Here is an 18,600-nt window from a genome sequence, read left to right on the forward strand (position 1 = left end):
AAAAAAACTAGTAACATTAAATGAAAGACCATCCTTTTGTTCACTTTTTCAATATGTGAATTACAGACTTACTGCCAGGGGGAAATTATAGTAGACTGAAGCTTGGCTTTTGAAAACAGCATTTTTTTTGAAAGAATTTTTTTACCTAATGAATTTTACATTTCCAGAACCACAATCTCTATAATTCATAGAGATTTCTGTAGTTTACATAAGGGCTGCTACCCATACCATCTTAGAGCTTTCCAGCAACCATTTAAGAGGATATTATTCCTTTTTCTCTATATCATAGATTGATTGATAGATTGATTGCAGAGACAGGGGCTTGCCATGTTGCCCAGGTTGGTTATAAACTCCTGGACTCAGCCACATTCTCTGTATCTTAACACTTCACAGTCTGTATCAAGAGGCAAGATGGAAATTCCTGTAAGTCTTTGTTTCTTCTATTTTCCCTGCCCCACAGGCCTAAGTCGCACTCATCTCGTGGACAACACTGCAGCTGTGACCGTCTGTTATGTTTAGGCAGGTGTCTTTCATTTTGATTGGAAATGAGATTATCACAGATAAGAACAACTGGCATAGGCATAGTAGGTGACAAGGTAAGAATTAGGGGATTTGCTTGTAATTGCTTAGCTTCCTTAGCCATTCCCAGGAGCAAGTAATCGCCTCAAGGGGCCTCCAAAAGAAAGATCTCTTGAAATGTCTTTCTCTTGGTGGGTTGAGCCTGGGGTTTGCTCATATGATAACTATGGGACCTTCAATTTGCTAAATCTATCCACAAGCTTCTACACTCTTTGGGAGACTAGGTTAAAATCTTGGAGCCACCAACAGACTCAGAAAGACGAGAACTTATGAGAAGTTTCATTGTTTTTGAAGGGCTTTGAAATTATTCCCAAATTTTATTTGCGTTGGTCAATTTGTGGAAATGCATGGTATGTACACACACACAAACCATACTACAGACAAACTCATAATATGAAACATTAAAGTTTTGTTTCTGTTGTTCTGAATATGCTTTGGTGCATGGGGACCTGGCAGGACTATAAAAATAAGGTATAACAAACTCATCCCATGCAAGGGGCAGGGGAGGACAGTGCCTCCCTGGTCATCAATCACAATGACACATTTTAAGCCCAAGTCACCTCTCCACTCACAGATTTGGACATTCCCTCCCACTCCAGAATGGTTCTTGTGGCTTTCCATTGCTCTCAAGCCCAAGATAAACATCCTCAAGATCTGACCCAGCATCTATCACTAGACCAAACCACATTACCTCATTTTCCTGGTGCCTATGTACTCCCAAATTAAATCTTACCCTGGCCTGCCTTTCCCTTTCTCTGTCCCAGCAAGCTTTCTCCTTTGCATCAAACAAACGTGGGAGTTCCTCTTCAGCCAGACTCAAAAAACAAAAACAAAAACAAGGTACTTTCAACCCTATGTAAACCATTTGGCTCAACAGACATTTGTTATAAAGTGCCTCTATGCCAGGCAGAAAACAAAAACACATCAAAGTACCTGGCTCAGTAAGCTGACTGTCTACTGTGGAAGTATTATGTTCCTGCGATGCCTGAGTCAGGGCACCTAACCGAACCAGTAACCCCACATCTCTCTTCATTTGATAGCGGAGGATTTTAAAACATTAGGTGTTACCATACTGTTTTTCACAAAATAGAAACTAGACCTGTTTTGGAATTCAAATCTTCCTGATAGTTTAGAAACTTTGCAATATTTTCCATTCCTCGATGTTCAGTTTGCATTTAGCCACAAGACATGGTTTAGGAAGAGCTGCTGGCCGCCAACTCAGAGATTGGCAAGGCTACATGGAAACCTAGGAAACTGGCTGTGTAAATAAACAATCCTCCCAAACATGCACACAGCCCAACCGACTGCCCCTGCAAACACTACCACTGCGAGCAAGGCACTTTTTCCTTTCTTTTTTCTTAATAAAGGGCCTTAAGGTAAGAAATAGAAATAAACATTTCCAGCAATAGAAAAATAATAGATTATGATCCATATTACAGACTGTTAGGCAACTCTGCAAAACAATGAGGTAGATCCCGACTGACTTGGAAATCTCCTATGTATGAATGTGTGTGTATGTATCTGTACACATACATGTATAGTGCCACAGCATATAAAAACATATGTACACTTTCATAAGCTTTAAAAATAATGTCTCTACATACATACATTGTGGAAAGATGCATACAGTGCATTGCTTTGGTAACATTAGCTACCTCAAGGAGATGAGATGAGGAAGACTATTAATCTATTAATTAGTCATTTATACCCCATATTCTGTATTAGCTGAATAACCATAAAAGCATGAATGGTTTGGTCATTTAAAATAACCATTAGTGTAGTGAGGCAAAAACAGGACATGGAGAAAATATTCTCTGCCCTACAAAATGAATGATACATTTAAAGTATTTCAACATACACAAAGTAAATAAAAATAATATTTTGCAATAACACTTGTAATTACGTAACATCTCACTACCAAGCAGCTCTGTTTGGAGACAAACTTTCAGTTTTAATCGACTGCAGCTGCACATGCTCCCACTCAGCCAGATAAAGGGCAGGTGTGTTTTGCTTATGTTGGGGAGAGGCTGAAGGCACACCTGTCAAACAACTTCTGCAAGGTTGAGCAGTGAGCTATGCATCCCAGGGAAGTCCTCTGAAACTCACCCATTCATATGTCCATGCTGGGTCTCTGGTTTGCAAAGGGCAGATTTATTATGACATCTGAGAATAAACAAGTAGCCATTTTCCTGTCAAAAACCCAGGAGTGGCCATTACATGTGCAATTTAGAAGCAATTAGTCCAGTGCTCACAAATAATTCATGGAGGCTGACCACAAAGCAAACCCTTTGGCTTTGATTCATAACCCACCAGCAGACCACCCACACTGTATGCTGAAGGACCATGTGCGATTATCAACAAAACAGTAAGATCTGACAGTCAAGGGCTGTTTATGCTCATGGTACTCTGCTGGGTGGCTTGCTCGGTAGGAGAGAAAAGTTAATGTCATTCTTATAGCAGTTTATAATGTCATGAATTTATTCCTTGAATAAGCCCTTTGAGAGCTTCTGTGTCTCAACATCAGAAAATCATCCTAGATTTACATTTGTACACAACAGTCTATGCCAGTGAGATTCATTCTTTCAGGAGCACTGCTAATAATGCAGGGTAAGTAAGCCAATAGTTATCTAGAGCATCTCACGGCTTCTCCTTGGGATGGAGGGTCAAGCAAAGCATGGTTTATTACCAATGGCAGTGCATCAGAGGCCCGGAGATGGTGACCCAGCTGAGTGCCTTGACAACAAAACACACCAGCTAGCGGGAGGCTTGAGTGAAGATGAATTATGAAAGATGGCTCCCTCTGTACTAACCTTGAGGTCTTGGGATTCTCAGATAGACAGTTTGAGAAATAAAGATCAACTGGAGCAGGTCATCTGAAGCAGTCTGGGTTTGCTCTGGGCCATCCAACGTCCCCACTTCCTAAAACAGAATTCCTAAGGGAAAGAGGGTGATACCTCTGAGTGTGCAAGGACTGGGGATGAGGATTTTTGTTGGCAGGACATGGAGGCTTGCATGATAGGCTTGACTACCCATTGTTTCTTAATTAACAGCTGAGAAAAGAATTTTCATTGGAGGAATCCAGGCCTTTTAAAATTTTCAGGCCCAGAGTGATATTAAAATGAGATAGCAGTCACAACCTAATGCCAGCTTTGAGCTATGTTTTCACGTCTTGAAACTGCTTGTTATTACTCAGGTAGCTATAAATTAACCAGACCATGCTGCGCAGGGTATTAAAACCCACACCGTATATCCCAAAAATGTATATAGCCAATCACTAATCAATGTTCTTTCTGTAAACCAATGAGAATTCCCAACAAACCACTTTGTATTAGTCCACTCCCTGTCCACTTTCCTCGCCTTTAAAAACTTGCTTATAAGAAGGTCAACTGAGCTCATATCCCAGGTTACTTGGGTCTGACTCTTCGGGATAGCTGTCCTCACTTGGCTCATGAACCGTTTAAACTATATTTTTTGCCTCAGCCTCTTCATTTCAGGTTGACGTAGCATAAAACAGTATATGGGCACTTTGAAAAATACCACTGAAGGGGGCCTAAGGTAAAACATGAACACTCCAAAGGGGAGAAACAGGGAGTAAGAGAGAGTTATCAGATTGATTTAGGGCAAGATATACAGATTAAATGGTGTATGCTCTTACGGAGTCACCTTGGATGTCTGTCCTGCATTCAAGATGATTTTGCAAAAGTAAATGAATGCCTAATTGTCATGATCTCACACACTGTGCCCTATAACAGTTATTTTTTTCTGTTTCCTAATAAAAATTATAAGCTGGAATGAGTAGAGTTGACTTGAGCAGGTAAAGTGAAATCTCTGAAATTAATGAATTGATTTTGAGTTTCAAGGGACACATGCACACAAATGAAGTTTTCTCACCTGTGAATGTCAGATGCAGTGCTCTAACTTCACACCTTTTGCTGTTTGGGCTGGGCTTTCATACCAGCCTCCCTCTCCTGGACTGAATTCCTGCTTTGTTTCTTGCCAATAGATCAGCACAGTCAAGACTGACTTAGCATTGATGTTTCTGGTTCATTGGCTAAGAGAGTCCAAACGGCCTGCACTTTTCAGAACATCCAAAGAGGAAGCAAGGGTCAATGATTCTATTCTCTAAGATGGGCATGTGACACATACAGCACTAACACGACACTACCAACGTCTCAATTTTGCATGAAGGCAGAGTTCAGAAATCATCATTCCTAATGCCCATTCCATGTATCAGGGAGCTATGCTGTCTAAACGTCAGCCACTAGCCATCTAAATGTGGCTATTTACATGGAAACTAACTGAAAGGAAGTAAAATTAAACACCTCATTTCTCAGTCACACCAGCCACATTTCTACTGCTCAAGAGCCACATTGGGCCAGTGGCTATTGTATAGAACAGCCCAGGTATCCAACATTTCTATTATCACAGAAAGTTCTATTGGACATCACTGGTCCAATCGACCTTGGATATAACCTTGGGTATAACCTTGGGCCTTTATGATGAGAATCATCCACCAAGATAGAACAATTAAAGTACCAACAATTAAAGTACCATGAAGAAGGAAGGTTTCCCCTCTGTTATGCATCAGCTACTCCTTTATTCTTTGACGTGATCAATTTATACTTTTTCGGTCTTACAAAAAGTCTGTGAAAACACAGCCTCAAGCCCTCCCCACATTCTGGAGCCACTACTAACCATGAGAGAACCTAGGAAAATTAATCCAGGCCCCAAATACAGGAAGATGACAGGGTTTTTATTGTGCTAACAGATCACCTATTATTTAAACTACTTCCTGATGCCAGAGTATCTCTTAAGCAAAGAAAAAGCATGACCTGGCATTTGGGTTTCTCTCCTCTAACTTGTGAAGAATTCTAAGGTCTGCCTTCCTGGGGTTTCACAGCCATATATGACGATCTCCAAGGGAACGCTCTGTGCTGCTTTTGCTCTAACAAACTGCTTTGCTAACCCTGAGCCTTGACACCTAGTTTAATAGGAAAGGCTGAAGGGACTATTTTTAGAGAACAATCTGTTATTGAAATGCTCTCATGTTTCCACTCAAGAGTGTAAGTATTCTCTAGAGTACAAAAGAAAACATTCTACCACGAGCAAGCGATCCAAATTCAAGAGAGAGAGAGAGAGGCATTGTACAGAGCTGGAAGAAGAGCACCAATCCTCTAAAAGCACTTACAAGAAAAACTTTGTTCCCAAAACAATCCAGTCTAGGACCGAGGCAGCATCTTTTCCAATTGAAAAGGATGAAGAAGCAGTGCCATCTCAGAATCATCCTACACTCCATAGCTAGGTTTACCATCTCTAAAGGGATGAAATAAGATGTTTTTCTTTGCCACAAAATTAGTGAACAGGATCCACTGCCTAGGGAAGAGAGGCCCTAAGTACTTGCATTAATCTTTTTTTTTTTTTTTTTTTTTGAGGTGGAGTCTCACTCTGTTTCCCAGGCTGGAGTGCACTAGTGCGATCTTGGCTCACTGCAACCTCAGCCACCCTGGGTTCAAACTATTCTCCTGTCTCAGCTTCCTGAGTAGCTGGGATTACAGGTGCCCACCACCATGCCTGGCTAATTTTTGTATTTTTACTAGACATGGAGTTTCACCAAGTTGGCCAGGCTGGTCTTGAACTCCTGATCTTACGTGATCCACCTGCCTTGGCCTCCCAAAGTGCTGGGATTACAGGGGTGGGCCACCATGCATGGTCTCTCCATTTAATTTTAAAGACAGCTGTCAGGGAGCCTTCAACAACCCAGGGCTTAGAAAGAGGATCCAGAGCTGACTCAACTGCCCAAACCTGCCATCCCAGTCCCAAGACTCAGCATTTTTAACATCACTGGGCATTTTTGGGGAGTGCACTGTTCCTGGTGAGAGAGAATCCTCTTGCTCATCTATACTAAGCACACTGTTACATATCTTATTTTTTTTCTCCTTTGCAGTATGTGCTGAAGATTTCCCTCCATCAGTACTTAGTGATTGCCTGCATTGTTCCAGATGGCAGCACAGTGTGCCACTGCATGGGTGGACTCAACCTGGTCCCCTCTGCTGGACATTTGGGATGCTCACAGTATTTCGCTGGTGTCAATACTGCCACTATGAGTAACCCCGTACACGTGCCATTTCATGCGCATATAGGTGTAGTTGGAGGCTAGATTTCTGGAAGTGGAACTGCTGCATCCTAGGCTAACACATCTGTAATCTTGGCAGATACTGCCATATTCCCCCTCACTGGGTTGTAAACTATTGCTTTCTTGCCACTGACATATTAACATGAATGTCTATTTCCTCACTGCTTCCCACACAAGCTTCAACCCAGGAAGTTTATGGTACCTTAAAACTTTGGAATAACATTTCCTAAAATTTCTAAGAATCACCAGAGGGAGTTTGTTTAAAATGAAGATTCTTATAATCTACCCACAGATATTCTGATCTGGTAGTCTGGCTTAGAGCCCAGGAAACTGCATTTTAAACAAATATTGTAGCGATTCTGGTGCAGGTGATTTTATGACCAATGTTTTTATAAGACATTCAGAAGGCTAGAACATCCCTGCCATATCACAGATGTGGGTTTTGCAGGCTGAGTTCTAAAGGCAGTGCTGTGCAGGGGTTAGGGTCTTGGATTTGAAATCCTCACTGCCCAGGTTTGAACCCTGGCTTCATTACTTGCTAGATGTCTGCTTTAGGGCAAGTTACTTCATCTCTCTTTGCTGGTTTTTTGTCTGTAAACTAGGGCTAACAGTATTATTGCTTTCAGGATTCAGTGAACTAAATGTTGTAAATACTTTCAATAATGGGTGGTCCCTGGCAATTATTATTTTTTACATTCTTCAAGGCAGTTTAAAGTTGGTAATGATTTTAAAAGTGTTTTCTTATATGGTGGAAACTGCTAGCTATGAACCTTAATATCCTTTGTCCCCATCTTCCACGGTAACAGAACTCCTGATTTTTGGCTGGGCACGTCCAACAGAATAAACACTGTATTTTTCAGCGTTCTTTGCAGCTGTGTGTGGCTGGCCAGTGAGAGAGAGCAAGACAGGCGACATAATTCAAAGGGTCTGTGCAAAAAGAAAATGCAGAGCTCTTTGCTAAAAAAGCAGGAAAAGGGTTCTGCTAACGGTATTAAATATAAAGCTTTTTCGTTTCTCCCAGAATCTTCTCTTGGCCTGTCATGATTATTTTTATTTGCTATTTTATGTTGCTCCCTCAAGCGCACAGACACTTGTCAGGCAAGTGGAGTCCCTCACTTTGGTGACTCAGTGAAACACAGCCTCCGGAGTTCCCTGTCCTGTCACATGTCAGCCCTGTATTCAGTGCCCCGGTGGAAGGTGGGAAGTCAAGCCCAGCATCTCCTCTTCCTACTGTGTTGCTGCCCCACTCCCCTGCGGACAGCAACCTTCAAGGGTGCTGGAGCCTCTGCACACTGGGACACATGAGACGTCCACGTGAGAGCCACTTACCCTCACAGTGTTGCCCACTTTGTTTGCACATGCCTCATTATCCCCTTGGATTTCACTTACAGAACAGACCCAAGTATACATTGATTAAGAATTTCAAAATAGCTTCACTATCTGCTTTTAACTGCAGCAGACACATGCCCATGGAACCTTAAAAGTTGCGTAAGTTTTATGTGCAACTTTTAGGAAGTGCCCTTGAAAAATATCTTTACCTTCCAGCTTCCTGCCTGAAGTACATTCATAATAGATGGAGAATTTTCCACTGCCTGAGACCATGAGGATAAAGGACACACTTAGGAATGGATAAGTATGAGTTAGAAGAAGCCTGGATGCCAAACAGCATCCTTTCTTTTAAAGCTACTAAGGCTAGGGTTCTAACCCTGGGGTCTAGGGTTTGATTCCAGAGGTTCATGACATCATACACAAACTATTACGTGTCTGTTTTTCTGGGATAGAGAATCCATGGCTTTCATCAGATTCTCAAAAGGCCCATGACTCCAAGAGTTTAAGAAACATGGCTATGAGGACAGAGCTTTGAACAGCTGCAGACAGAGTTCTCTTTGGCTGTTTACATGTTGAAGTAATCACAGGCACTGCTAAGATCCATGTAAGATGTAGAAGAGAGCAACATGGCTAAGACACCATCAGGACTGAAATGAGAGAAGAGTCTTGTGGCCAGGCCAGGAGAGAAATTCTAATCCCTTCCTTCACAGCACTGGTCTTGCTGAGATGAGATTCATGCTTTATACCAGCACCATCAACGACTTCCACTTCATCACTATTTGAAAGTTGCTGAGATCTGTATATGATTCACATTATTTGAAAGCTGCTAGCACACTGCCTATAAATCACTGCAGGATAGTTTTTTTTTTTTCCAACTAGTCTTTTCAATGTCCTTGGCCAAAAGCCAGAGTTCATGAATCCCTTTAGCAGCTTAAGGAGAGGTATCCAAGCTGCAGAGATCATATTGACATTTGAAGTGACCATCCGGGAATCTGGACAAGATAAAGTGAGTTCACTCCCACAAGAATTTCCTTTTGGGGTGAATCAGCCCCTATACCACCTCTTGGTTTTGTTTTGTTTTTAAAACAACTAGGAACCTTTTTAAAAAAATAAATATTCAGTGCTCTTCAGGTACAAGATGTACAAGTACCACAAATTAAAACAAACTTGGTTTATTAGAGCCTTCTTCCTTTTAAACCACATAGCTTCAGATACTTAATCTTGGAAACACATTTGCAGATATGTAAGCTTTACTCGCACTGCCTGTTTGTCATTTCCTTACACAAACCTCTGTTGCATCTTAAATAAAATAGGCTGTGTTCAGTGGCTCACACCTCTAATCCCAGCACTTTGGGAGGCTGAGGTGGGTGGATCACTTGAGGTCAGGAGTTGAGACCAGCCTGGCCAACATGGTGAAACCCCGTCTCTACTAAAAAATACAAAAATTAGCCAGGTGTGGTTTGGCGCATGCCTGTAATCCCAGCCATTCAGGAGGCTGAGGCAGGAGCATCACCTGACTCTGGGAGGTGGAGGTTGCAGTGAGCTGAGATGGCGCTACTAAACTCTAGCCTGGCTGGGGGATAGAGGAAGACTCAGTCTCCAAAAAAGGAAAAAAAATAGAATAAAAATGTGTTTTCACCTTTTAAAATGTGCTTTTCTTGCCTTTATTTTTTGTGAAAGTTTTTGTCTTAGCCTTTTCTTTTTTTAAATGGCAGTCATAGACACAATTACTTAGCTCAAAGAGACAATACAACCTCATGGTGAAGAATCCATACTCCCTAGATTCAAATTCAACTCAGTACAGCCTGGGCAAGTTACTTAATTTTTTCACCGTGTCTCCATTTCCTCATCTGTCAGTGGGTATAATATGAATACCAATGCCCAGCTCACAGATTTGTTGAGGATTCAATGAGTTATGGCTGGTATACAGAAAATGTTGATAAGTATAAAACTACTACCATTGCAGTATCACCATTCTAAAAATAAGAGCATTTCCAATCTACGTTGGAAAGGACTAGAATTCACAGTGGCTTCTTGAGTTTTTACCTTGAGGAGAGGGGCCTCAGCCAGACTCAGAAGTGTACTCATTGGAAACTTGGGCTTTAGGCAGGTAAGTCAGCCCACAGTGGGACTGGCGGCCATGGTGGACCACATTTATATGAGAAGGTTTTATGCTGAGGTGACACTGCTGGTCAGGAAAACATGTTATGTTGTTCTTTACATCAGAATTTAAAACAAGATAAACTAGGTGAGGGTCAGCATCTTCTACCTTCCCCAGATTACCAAAACATTAAAGACTTTCTCATAAATAAATAAATCTGAAATTATTATTGTCAGTCATATTGATGGCATCTATTTAACTGGGAGCTGATCGTTAGTAAATTTGATGAGGTTTGAATACTGAGCAGTTCCTCAAATAGTGTAAATGAGGGTGCTTTTACATTTTACATTTGAATTTGAAAATTCAGCCTCCCAAGGTACCTCGTTCATATTGCATTTTGCAATGTACTTGTAATATGCTTCCAGGATCTTTTTAAATTAAAGAGAAACACCGATTTCATTTTTGGTCCCTTCCTTCAGCCTTTGTTCATGTATTCATAATTAATCTTCTCCAAGCTCGGGTGCTCTCCCTCTGCCCCTGCAACTTACTATCTTTTTAAAAATATTGTCTGTGTGCTTTCTCTCTGGAATTGCTGACTCCTGATACTCTCTTCCATCAACTCTCCAAATGGAAATGCTTTCAACCAGTGCAGAAGTAAAAAATTACCCAAAGGCTGTATGATGCAAATTCTTTCTTTGGCTTTATCTTATTGATAAGTAAGAATAAAAATAACACCTCATGTATGTACCGAACATTAAGGTTCACAAAACTCTGTGTCTTCACTGACTCCATTAACCTCACAACAATCCAGACAGAAAAGTAAGGCATATGACAATCCAGCGCAGAGAAGTTAAATCAGCAGGCACTTCGATCTTATGAAATCTGAAGATCATAAAAAATATTTTTGCCAAAACCCTAGAGTTATGATTCATGCTTGATTTCTTAGCTAATTATTTCTACTTGCATGGAAAAAAAAAAAAAAACAGAGTAAATTCAGAATTCTGGAAGCCCTGGGCTGTAGCAGGACTCTTCAATCAGGGAGTTTTCTGGTTCATGAAAGGAAACGATGACATCTTAAGTAAATATAGTACCGCTCTCAAGTTTTCCTTCATCTCACAGTTGGTCTTCCTTACGAGAAATCGATAGTCAAAACGTACGGTAAAGCACACACTACTAACCCAACACAACCCAAGTTAACTCTATCAAAACCAGCAACAAAAAGGCCTCTCATTCTGGTAGACCAGTAATCTCCTTCTGAAAACCGTCTGTTCAGGAATTCCACTAGGTCCTTTGTCATTTTCTGTTTACAGACCGTTGAGTAGTGGATATTTGGCGTTAAAACGTTAGTATAAATAAATGACCATTTATATGCAAATATTTAATTGATCATGATTTTTTGAAGGCCTTGCAAATAGCAACACTATTGAAATATTTTTAGTGATGTTTTATATTTAAAATATTTACTTTAAAAGGAGAGAGGAAACAATTGAGTAAAGAAATAGCAGAAAAATATATTCTGCTCTAGAATAGATATAGGAAAGTAGGCAAATAAGAAATGGGATAAGACACTAAGGACAGTAGGCAACGATCCATAACAAATCGATACCTATAAAGATGGACCAAAAATGGACTGAAGTTTGAATATAATTCAGTACTCAATTCGCAGGCCACAGGACCACATTATAGATGAAATATATTGTTATGGGATATTGTCTCTCTAATCAATCAAACATTTAATCAGTAAGAAGTTACCAAGCACCTACTGTATGCTCAGCCATGCACTTTTTTTTTTTTTTTGAGCCATGCAATTTCAATGATGCAAATTCCTGGATGCTGGTCAACACCTACAGGTATTCATACTTCACTGCAGTTGAGTGGGGTTTTGTAGAGCCAATGGCTCAAACTTTCTACCTCTTACTTTACATTTTTTTCAAACAATAAGCTGAGATTAAGATAAGGAAACTCCACTCTCCAAAAAAGAAGGTGATTCCTCAAACTGATGATAAGAACTGAGCCACATTTTCTTTTCTAAGCAGTGGAGCTAAAAAGTATATAAGGCCATTTAGGGTTAGTCCTTTTCTCTTTCTCTTTCCACACGCCTGGAGTGACAAGGTCCAGGCTGCTCTTCCATAGGATGAAGATAGCTTCTTCTCCTCCCAAGGAGCAGCCAGGTCCATGCCCATTTTGTGTGTTGGCGTTTCTTAGGAAGCTCCAGAAATCACAGAGTTACTGGCCAAGGAAGGATTTAGGTACCAGTGAATCTCCCGCATCGTATGTTGGTTTCTAACAATGCATAGTGAAAATACAACCTCACTCACCCTACACTATTTCCAAAGTTCAGCTCATCCCTTTTGCAAACACCTCCCCCTGACAGGGATCTTGGAGCAGTCTCAGGCAGGGTTGCAAAAAGACACATTGAGACTGTTATTCTTAGTTGAGGAAAATGTCAAGAGGAATAAATTCTTCTTCAGCCAAGATCATGCTGACATGAAAACGATGTCCTAGGAAACAAGACAAGAACAACCAAAAGAACAAATGTTTCTGTCTGACATTCTTCTCCAACTCTTCCTGTAACTCTTCAGGAGCAAGAAGTTTCAGAAAGCAAAGCCATTCCCTCCCAGGTGTTAAAGTGTGGCTAGGGACCAATGCTAAATATTGATAATCATCTTCAAACAGTTCTCCATCTCAGGAAGGAGAAAACGTTGGAACCTTTTCCCTTTTCTATTTTGAAACAAATTTGTACTATTTTTAGCCTCTACCTGCCATTAAGGAACAAAGTAGCTTTCAATGGTAAATCTTATCAGGTATCCTATTCTAAATAAATTATCCAAACACTATGCATGTTCAAAAATTTGCTATTGACCCTATCATCCGTAAAGTATTTACAATGACAAGCCTTGGCTATTTGATCCACAAAAACTCTGAGGCTCCTGAGGGTTATATTAACATTTTGTTAGCCAAGAAAGCAGGTGGAGACAACAGGTGCACAAGAAAGTCGTGCTATAATTCGGGAAACACCTGTGGCTATCATAATGACTATTAATAATCGTGTGGCTCTTCACACTTGACCAGGCAGGTAACAACTAGAGTAACAGGAAAACAAACAAAATAGGAACAAGAATAAGAACTCTTCTGGTGTGCATGAAACTGAAATGCCACACATGAGATGACAAATCTGTGACAGGAAGAGAAGGTACTGTCCGGGGGATTCATAAGCCAAGGCTGAATCTAGGGATTCCTCAGCTTATTCCTCTCTTGTGCATGGACAATCCTTCTGCTGGGTTCTGCCCCTTCCAAGCAATAGCAAATGCTAACCTTTCTGTCTATATACCTCTCCAGAATTCACTCTCTGCCTCCTGGTTCCACCGGCTCCTCCATAATTACTTCCCCAGTGGGTTGTGCTAAAGCCCCAGTGCTGGTGCTGGTTCCTCCCTTTTCCCCCTAAGGTGGTACCTTTCCTAGGCTTGTCTCAGCCAGTGGGAGGGCTAGAGGGAGGAGTTTAGGGAGCTGAAGGAAAAGCCTGGATATTTCTCCCTGTCCCTCTCTGCCTTATGCAGTGTCACCTAGCCTGTGACTGCGTCTTCTTCTATGGCTCCAGAATGGTTCCTCCAGCATGATTCCAGCTTTTGCCAGGGAATACTTACTAGCTGAGTGACCATGTGCAATATACTTAAGCTCTCTGTGCTCATCCATCCAATGGGGTCAATATTATCTATCCCATAAGGCCACTATGATCATTACCTGAAGTAATAGCCTTAATGTCCTTAGGATGGTGTTTAGTATGCTGTAAGCACTCAGTAAGTGTTAGCTAGGATAATTCTTCCACGTTGTTGTTTGCTGCAATCACAGCGAACCATTCTTTTACTGGAATAAATTTTGTTACCTATTTTTGAGGCTTTGCCTTTTATCTGTCTTGCTTTACCTAACTTTCAAATCTTACCCATTCATTGCATTGCAACTTCTACCTCTTTAAATAATTTTTTCTGCTGTCCTCTGCCCCCTAATAAATTCCTCCATTCTTCGAACCTTGAGATACGATTGTATCTGTCCTGTTGCACATATCACATTTGTCCTGGAATTTAGATGTTTGTCTCCTGTTCCCTATTGGCATTTGTTTGTTTGTTTGAGACAGAGCTTCACTCTGTCATTCAGACTAGAATGCAGTGGTATGATCTCACTGCAACCTCTGCCTCCTAGGTTCAAGCAATTCTCCTGCCTCAGCCTCCCAAGTACCTGAGATTACAGGTGCCTGCTACTACGACCGGCGAATTTCTTGTTGTTGTTGTTGTTGTTGCATTTTTAGTAGACACTAGGTTTCACTGTATTGGCCAGGCTGGTCTCAAACTCCTGACCTCAAGTGATCCACACCCTATGGCCTCCCAAAGTGCTGAGATTACAGGCATGAGCCACCATTCCTGGTCATCTATTGGCTTTTAATCTTTTCAAGAAAGGGCCCATGCCTCCACTGTCACTGAATCCTATGCAGCCCAGTGCTCCCTACACCCATAGAGGAGGTCCTCAGTAAATGCTGTTGCACTGAATCCCCAGCTCTAGGTTATGCCTCAAATACAGGCTGCCCTAGATCCAGAGTCATTATCATGCCTTTTAAGAAGTAGCATGTGTGCCCAGAATACTCATAAAAGAGCCCTTTGCCTATTTCACAAGTTAACTAAAATAAATATTTTCCCTATTTTTATGGTCTCTTATGCTTTTGAGATGTCAAAACTGTTGAGCTTAACTTGTCTCTGGATTATCTGTATAAGTCTTATACCAGCTCACAATTATAGTGTGTTTTAAAGTTTATAATTTGTATCAGCTTAAATTAGTTCATTTGAGCCACACAGGATTCTTTATGAGATATACAGATTAGGGATTCTCTTCATTTTAAAGATGATGAAAATAAAATGTAGACAGGCTAAGTCCTTGTATAAGATCACATGGCTCAGCACATTCAGACCTGCGTGGGGCTGCCCAAGGTGGTACACTGAGGTCTGCTTCTCTGATCTAGTGTCTCAGTAAGTTGTTGTTGTCATGGCGACACCACACTGGTGGGCCACACCGGCAGGCAGGCCTATTGCAGCTTGAAAGAGTGTGTAAGAGATGCTTTCCTCATAAACAAAGTGATTTTCTTAAATTATCCAAAAGACCTGCATCTCCCACTTACATCATCAAACTGAAAGATCCTATCCTTAGACAACAAACTCACGTAAAGACCATACTAGCTAATGACTGGCCCCTAGAATCACCTGAGCTCCTTCTCAGATGAAAGAGCTTCGAATCTATTACTTTTTGCTGACTGTACAGTTTTTGCCCCGTATACTCCAAGTTTGCTGAAGGTCGGGATATAGGTAACCTTTTTCCTAAAATGTGTAAGGCAAATGAATTCCACTGTACAGCCATTTGATGGGACCATTGGTAGCTGCCTGGAAATCTACTGAAGCTGTATCTAAGCGAGCAGATAAGAGTAGCGTGACAATATCTATGTCACAGATGAGGAACAGGGGGTGTCCCTCCATGGGACATGGGGATGCTGTGCTGCAGATCCCTCTTCAGGACTGAAGGGCTTATTACCCCAGATGGTGGGACAGCCACTGGAAAGCAGTCCTCCTCTGGTCAGCCCTCTCTGGGGAATGCCTTCAGTGAAAACAGCTGGCACATCCAAGATCACATCCCTTTTCTGGATACTAGACACAGGGATATAAAGGTTTGACCCTCTTCTCCTGACTTGGAAAAACACAAAGGATCCTCCCAGTGCCAGAACATCCATGAAGTAGGCTGCGGCCTTCACTGAGGTTGCACTGCAGCACATTTCTCCCTTTGTCCAGTCCCGATTCCTCCCTTTCTCTTCCTCGGGTGTTGATCCCAGGAGCACCCTCTCATCAACTTCCTGCATGCTAATCTCCCTGGGCTTTGCTTCTAGGGAACCCACCTGCAACAAGGAAGAGTGACAGAGATGCCAGATATTGATGAACTTAATTCATTACTTCACTAATTGGTTATGTGTCACCTTATCAGCAAATCTTATTGGCTTTATTCTTCAAATATATCCTTAATGAGCCCACTTCCCACTAATCTCTACTGTGACCCGGTAGTGCCATTGCTAGTACATACTTTCAGCACCAGCATGCAATTTAGCAAAAGACAGACGAATTGTAGAAAAATCCCCACTCCAGGAGGCCAATTAGAAAAAGAGCCTTTTTTTTTTTTTTTTTTTTTTTTTTTTCCCTGGCACAACCCCTGGCTTGATAAGAAAAGCCAGACGCCTTTGGGTAGCCAATACCCTGTACCATCAAACACCATGGCCCTGCAGTAACCCTTCCTAAGCCACCATGATCTCTTGTCTGAACCATAACCTCTAGCTACCCCCTACTTCTCCCTTACCCATGCACAGTATACTACCTACATCAGCCTGTGTGATTCTTCTAAAAGGAAAAGCGATATGACCTTCTTCTTCTCAAAGTCATCCCATTCTCACTTATTCAGGTAAATCCTGTTAGTCCCTAAGCGCTCTGGCCCGGCTACGTCTTGCTTCATTTTCTACCACTCTGTCCTGCTCCCCTTCACTTTGTTTCAGGCACACTGGCTTCTTGATGTTCCTTCATATTCATCAAGACGCTCTTTCCTCAGGGATTTTGCCCTTGCTCTCCCTTTGCCTGGAGCACTTGGATCGTGGAGAGTATCATGGCTAGCTGCCCCATTTCCCTTGGGGTGCTGCTGAGCTGTGACAGAGGGCTTTCTGAACTGCCCCAATCTTCCATTATACCTATCTGCGTACCCTAATTTTTTCATAGGACATGATACCATGTATGATTATGTGTTTATGAATGTCATGTTTCCCCTTACCAGAATATAAGTTCCATGAGAGTCAGAATGTTGTTTTATTCACTACTATATCCCAGTCCCTACATTATGGACTGAAATACTGTGGTTATCAATAGATTCTCTGGAAAGGAAAAATGACCAAATAAACAAACTTGCTCAAGAACAACATTTGACTTCCACTAACACTTCTGCAAACATACAAGGAATAGGAGGGTGAAAAAACAATGGGAAAATGATCATTAGGGCTATGTAATCTAAGAATCATGAGCTCTAGAAATTATTACAAAAGTAATGAATGAAATTGTGAAATAATTTTGCTAGAAACACAGTGTATACCACTCAATATCTCAACCCAATGACCAGGCTAGGAATTGAAGTACATATGTTTTCTACCAAAATGCAACTTCATCATTTTACATGGTTTCTGCTTATTTTAATTTTCAGGAGCCTCCATGTATTAAAAAAAAAAAAAGGTGGTGGGGTTCTGACTCCTGCTTGGATGAGACACAATTTATTCTCTTAGATGAAAATTATATCATTTTGCCAATTAGGATTTTTCAAAGCACCAGAATAGTAATGTGCTTTTTCCATCCCCTAAAGCAAAGCCATTTAAAATAGACTTCAATACTATTTTAAACCACCCAAATATTTACAGATAGGTAGATTAGTAGTCATCAAAACTCTCGATTTTCTGGAAAGAGGGATTCTTAAGCTGGAATATATTTTAATACTTGACATTTTGTGCAACATAAATAGTAAATCCTATCAGTATGGATAAATCGAATGTATTATTATGTTCACAACAAAATACCTTTTCAAAGACAAAAATGAGTTCTGAGTAATAAGATTCTCTTTCACACTTGCCTTCAGGATTTAGAAAGCTGATACACATGGTTTTTGGATACGTAGCTCATAATCCCTGTTAATCATTTCTCCAGTATATTTCCTGTGTGATTTTAACACAGGGAAATTTTGCTGATTTATTCATTATATTTCAAATAGACAGATGCAGCCATGATTATTTACCCTAAATATTAATTCACATGAAGCTCTTGAATGTTGTTTTAACTTAGGTTACAATGGCTCAGCATTTTCTTCATTTCACTTTTGTTTTGTTTTGCAGCATGAGGTTATATAGACAAACTACTAACCCAGGTTTCTTGCTGGGTGGCTGCTGACTGCTCTCTGGACTGACTGCCTTATCCAGGCGTCCCCAAACCTTTTACACAGGGGGCCAGTTCACTGTCCCTCAGACCGTTGGAGGGCCGCCACATACTGTGCTCCTCTCACTGACCACGAGTGTCCTGAAGTGCTGCGGGGGGCCGGATAAATGGCCTCAGGGGGCCGCATGCGGCCTGCAGGAGCCGTAGTTTGGGGACACCTGGTCTTACCTTACACAAGTCATTTGACTCTCTGGGATCTCAGTTTCCTCATTAGACAACTGGAGACTCTGCCCAGAGGCCTTTGGAGTACCTTCCAGCATAAGCATTCTATAGTTCTTTAGATGTGTTATGCAGTAAAATTATTACTATTTAGGAAGTTGGAGGCACCTGGCATAGATAGAAACAGAAAATTATTTGTAAAAGCTGTTTCCTAAAGATGGATTACACCTGCTCACACACACACACACAGACAC

The 18,600-nt window shown here is 41.2% G+C and overlaps 1 protein-coding gene across 5 annotated transcripts in view; it reads right to left on the reverse strand.

Annotated features, from left to right (window-relative positions):
- MAMDC2 (MAM domain containing 2) overlaps positions 1-18,600 on the reverse strand; it is a 304,045-nt gene that overhangs the window by 131,503 nt on the left and 153,942 nt on the right. The window contains exon 1 of one of the 5 annotated variants that reach the window (XM_074394700.1): positions 3,390-3,465. The exons of the other annotated variants lie outside the window; for them this stretch is intronic. The gene's annotated coding sequence lies outside the window, so the exon portion shown is untranslated. Of the gene's footprint in view, positions 1-3,389; positions 3,466-18,600 lie in introns of those variants that run through there. 5 annotated transcript variants of the gene reach the window in all.

This window comes from Saimiri boliviensis, chromosome 2 (genome assembly GCF_048565385.1).
Source record: "Saimiri boliviensis isolate mSaiBol1 chromosome 2, mSaiBol1.pri, whole genome shotgun sequence".
NCBI lineage: Eukaryota > Metazoa > Chordata > Mammalia > Primates > Cebidae > Saimiri > Saimiri boliviensis.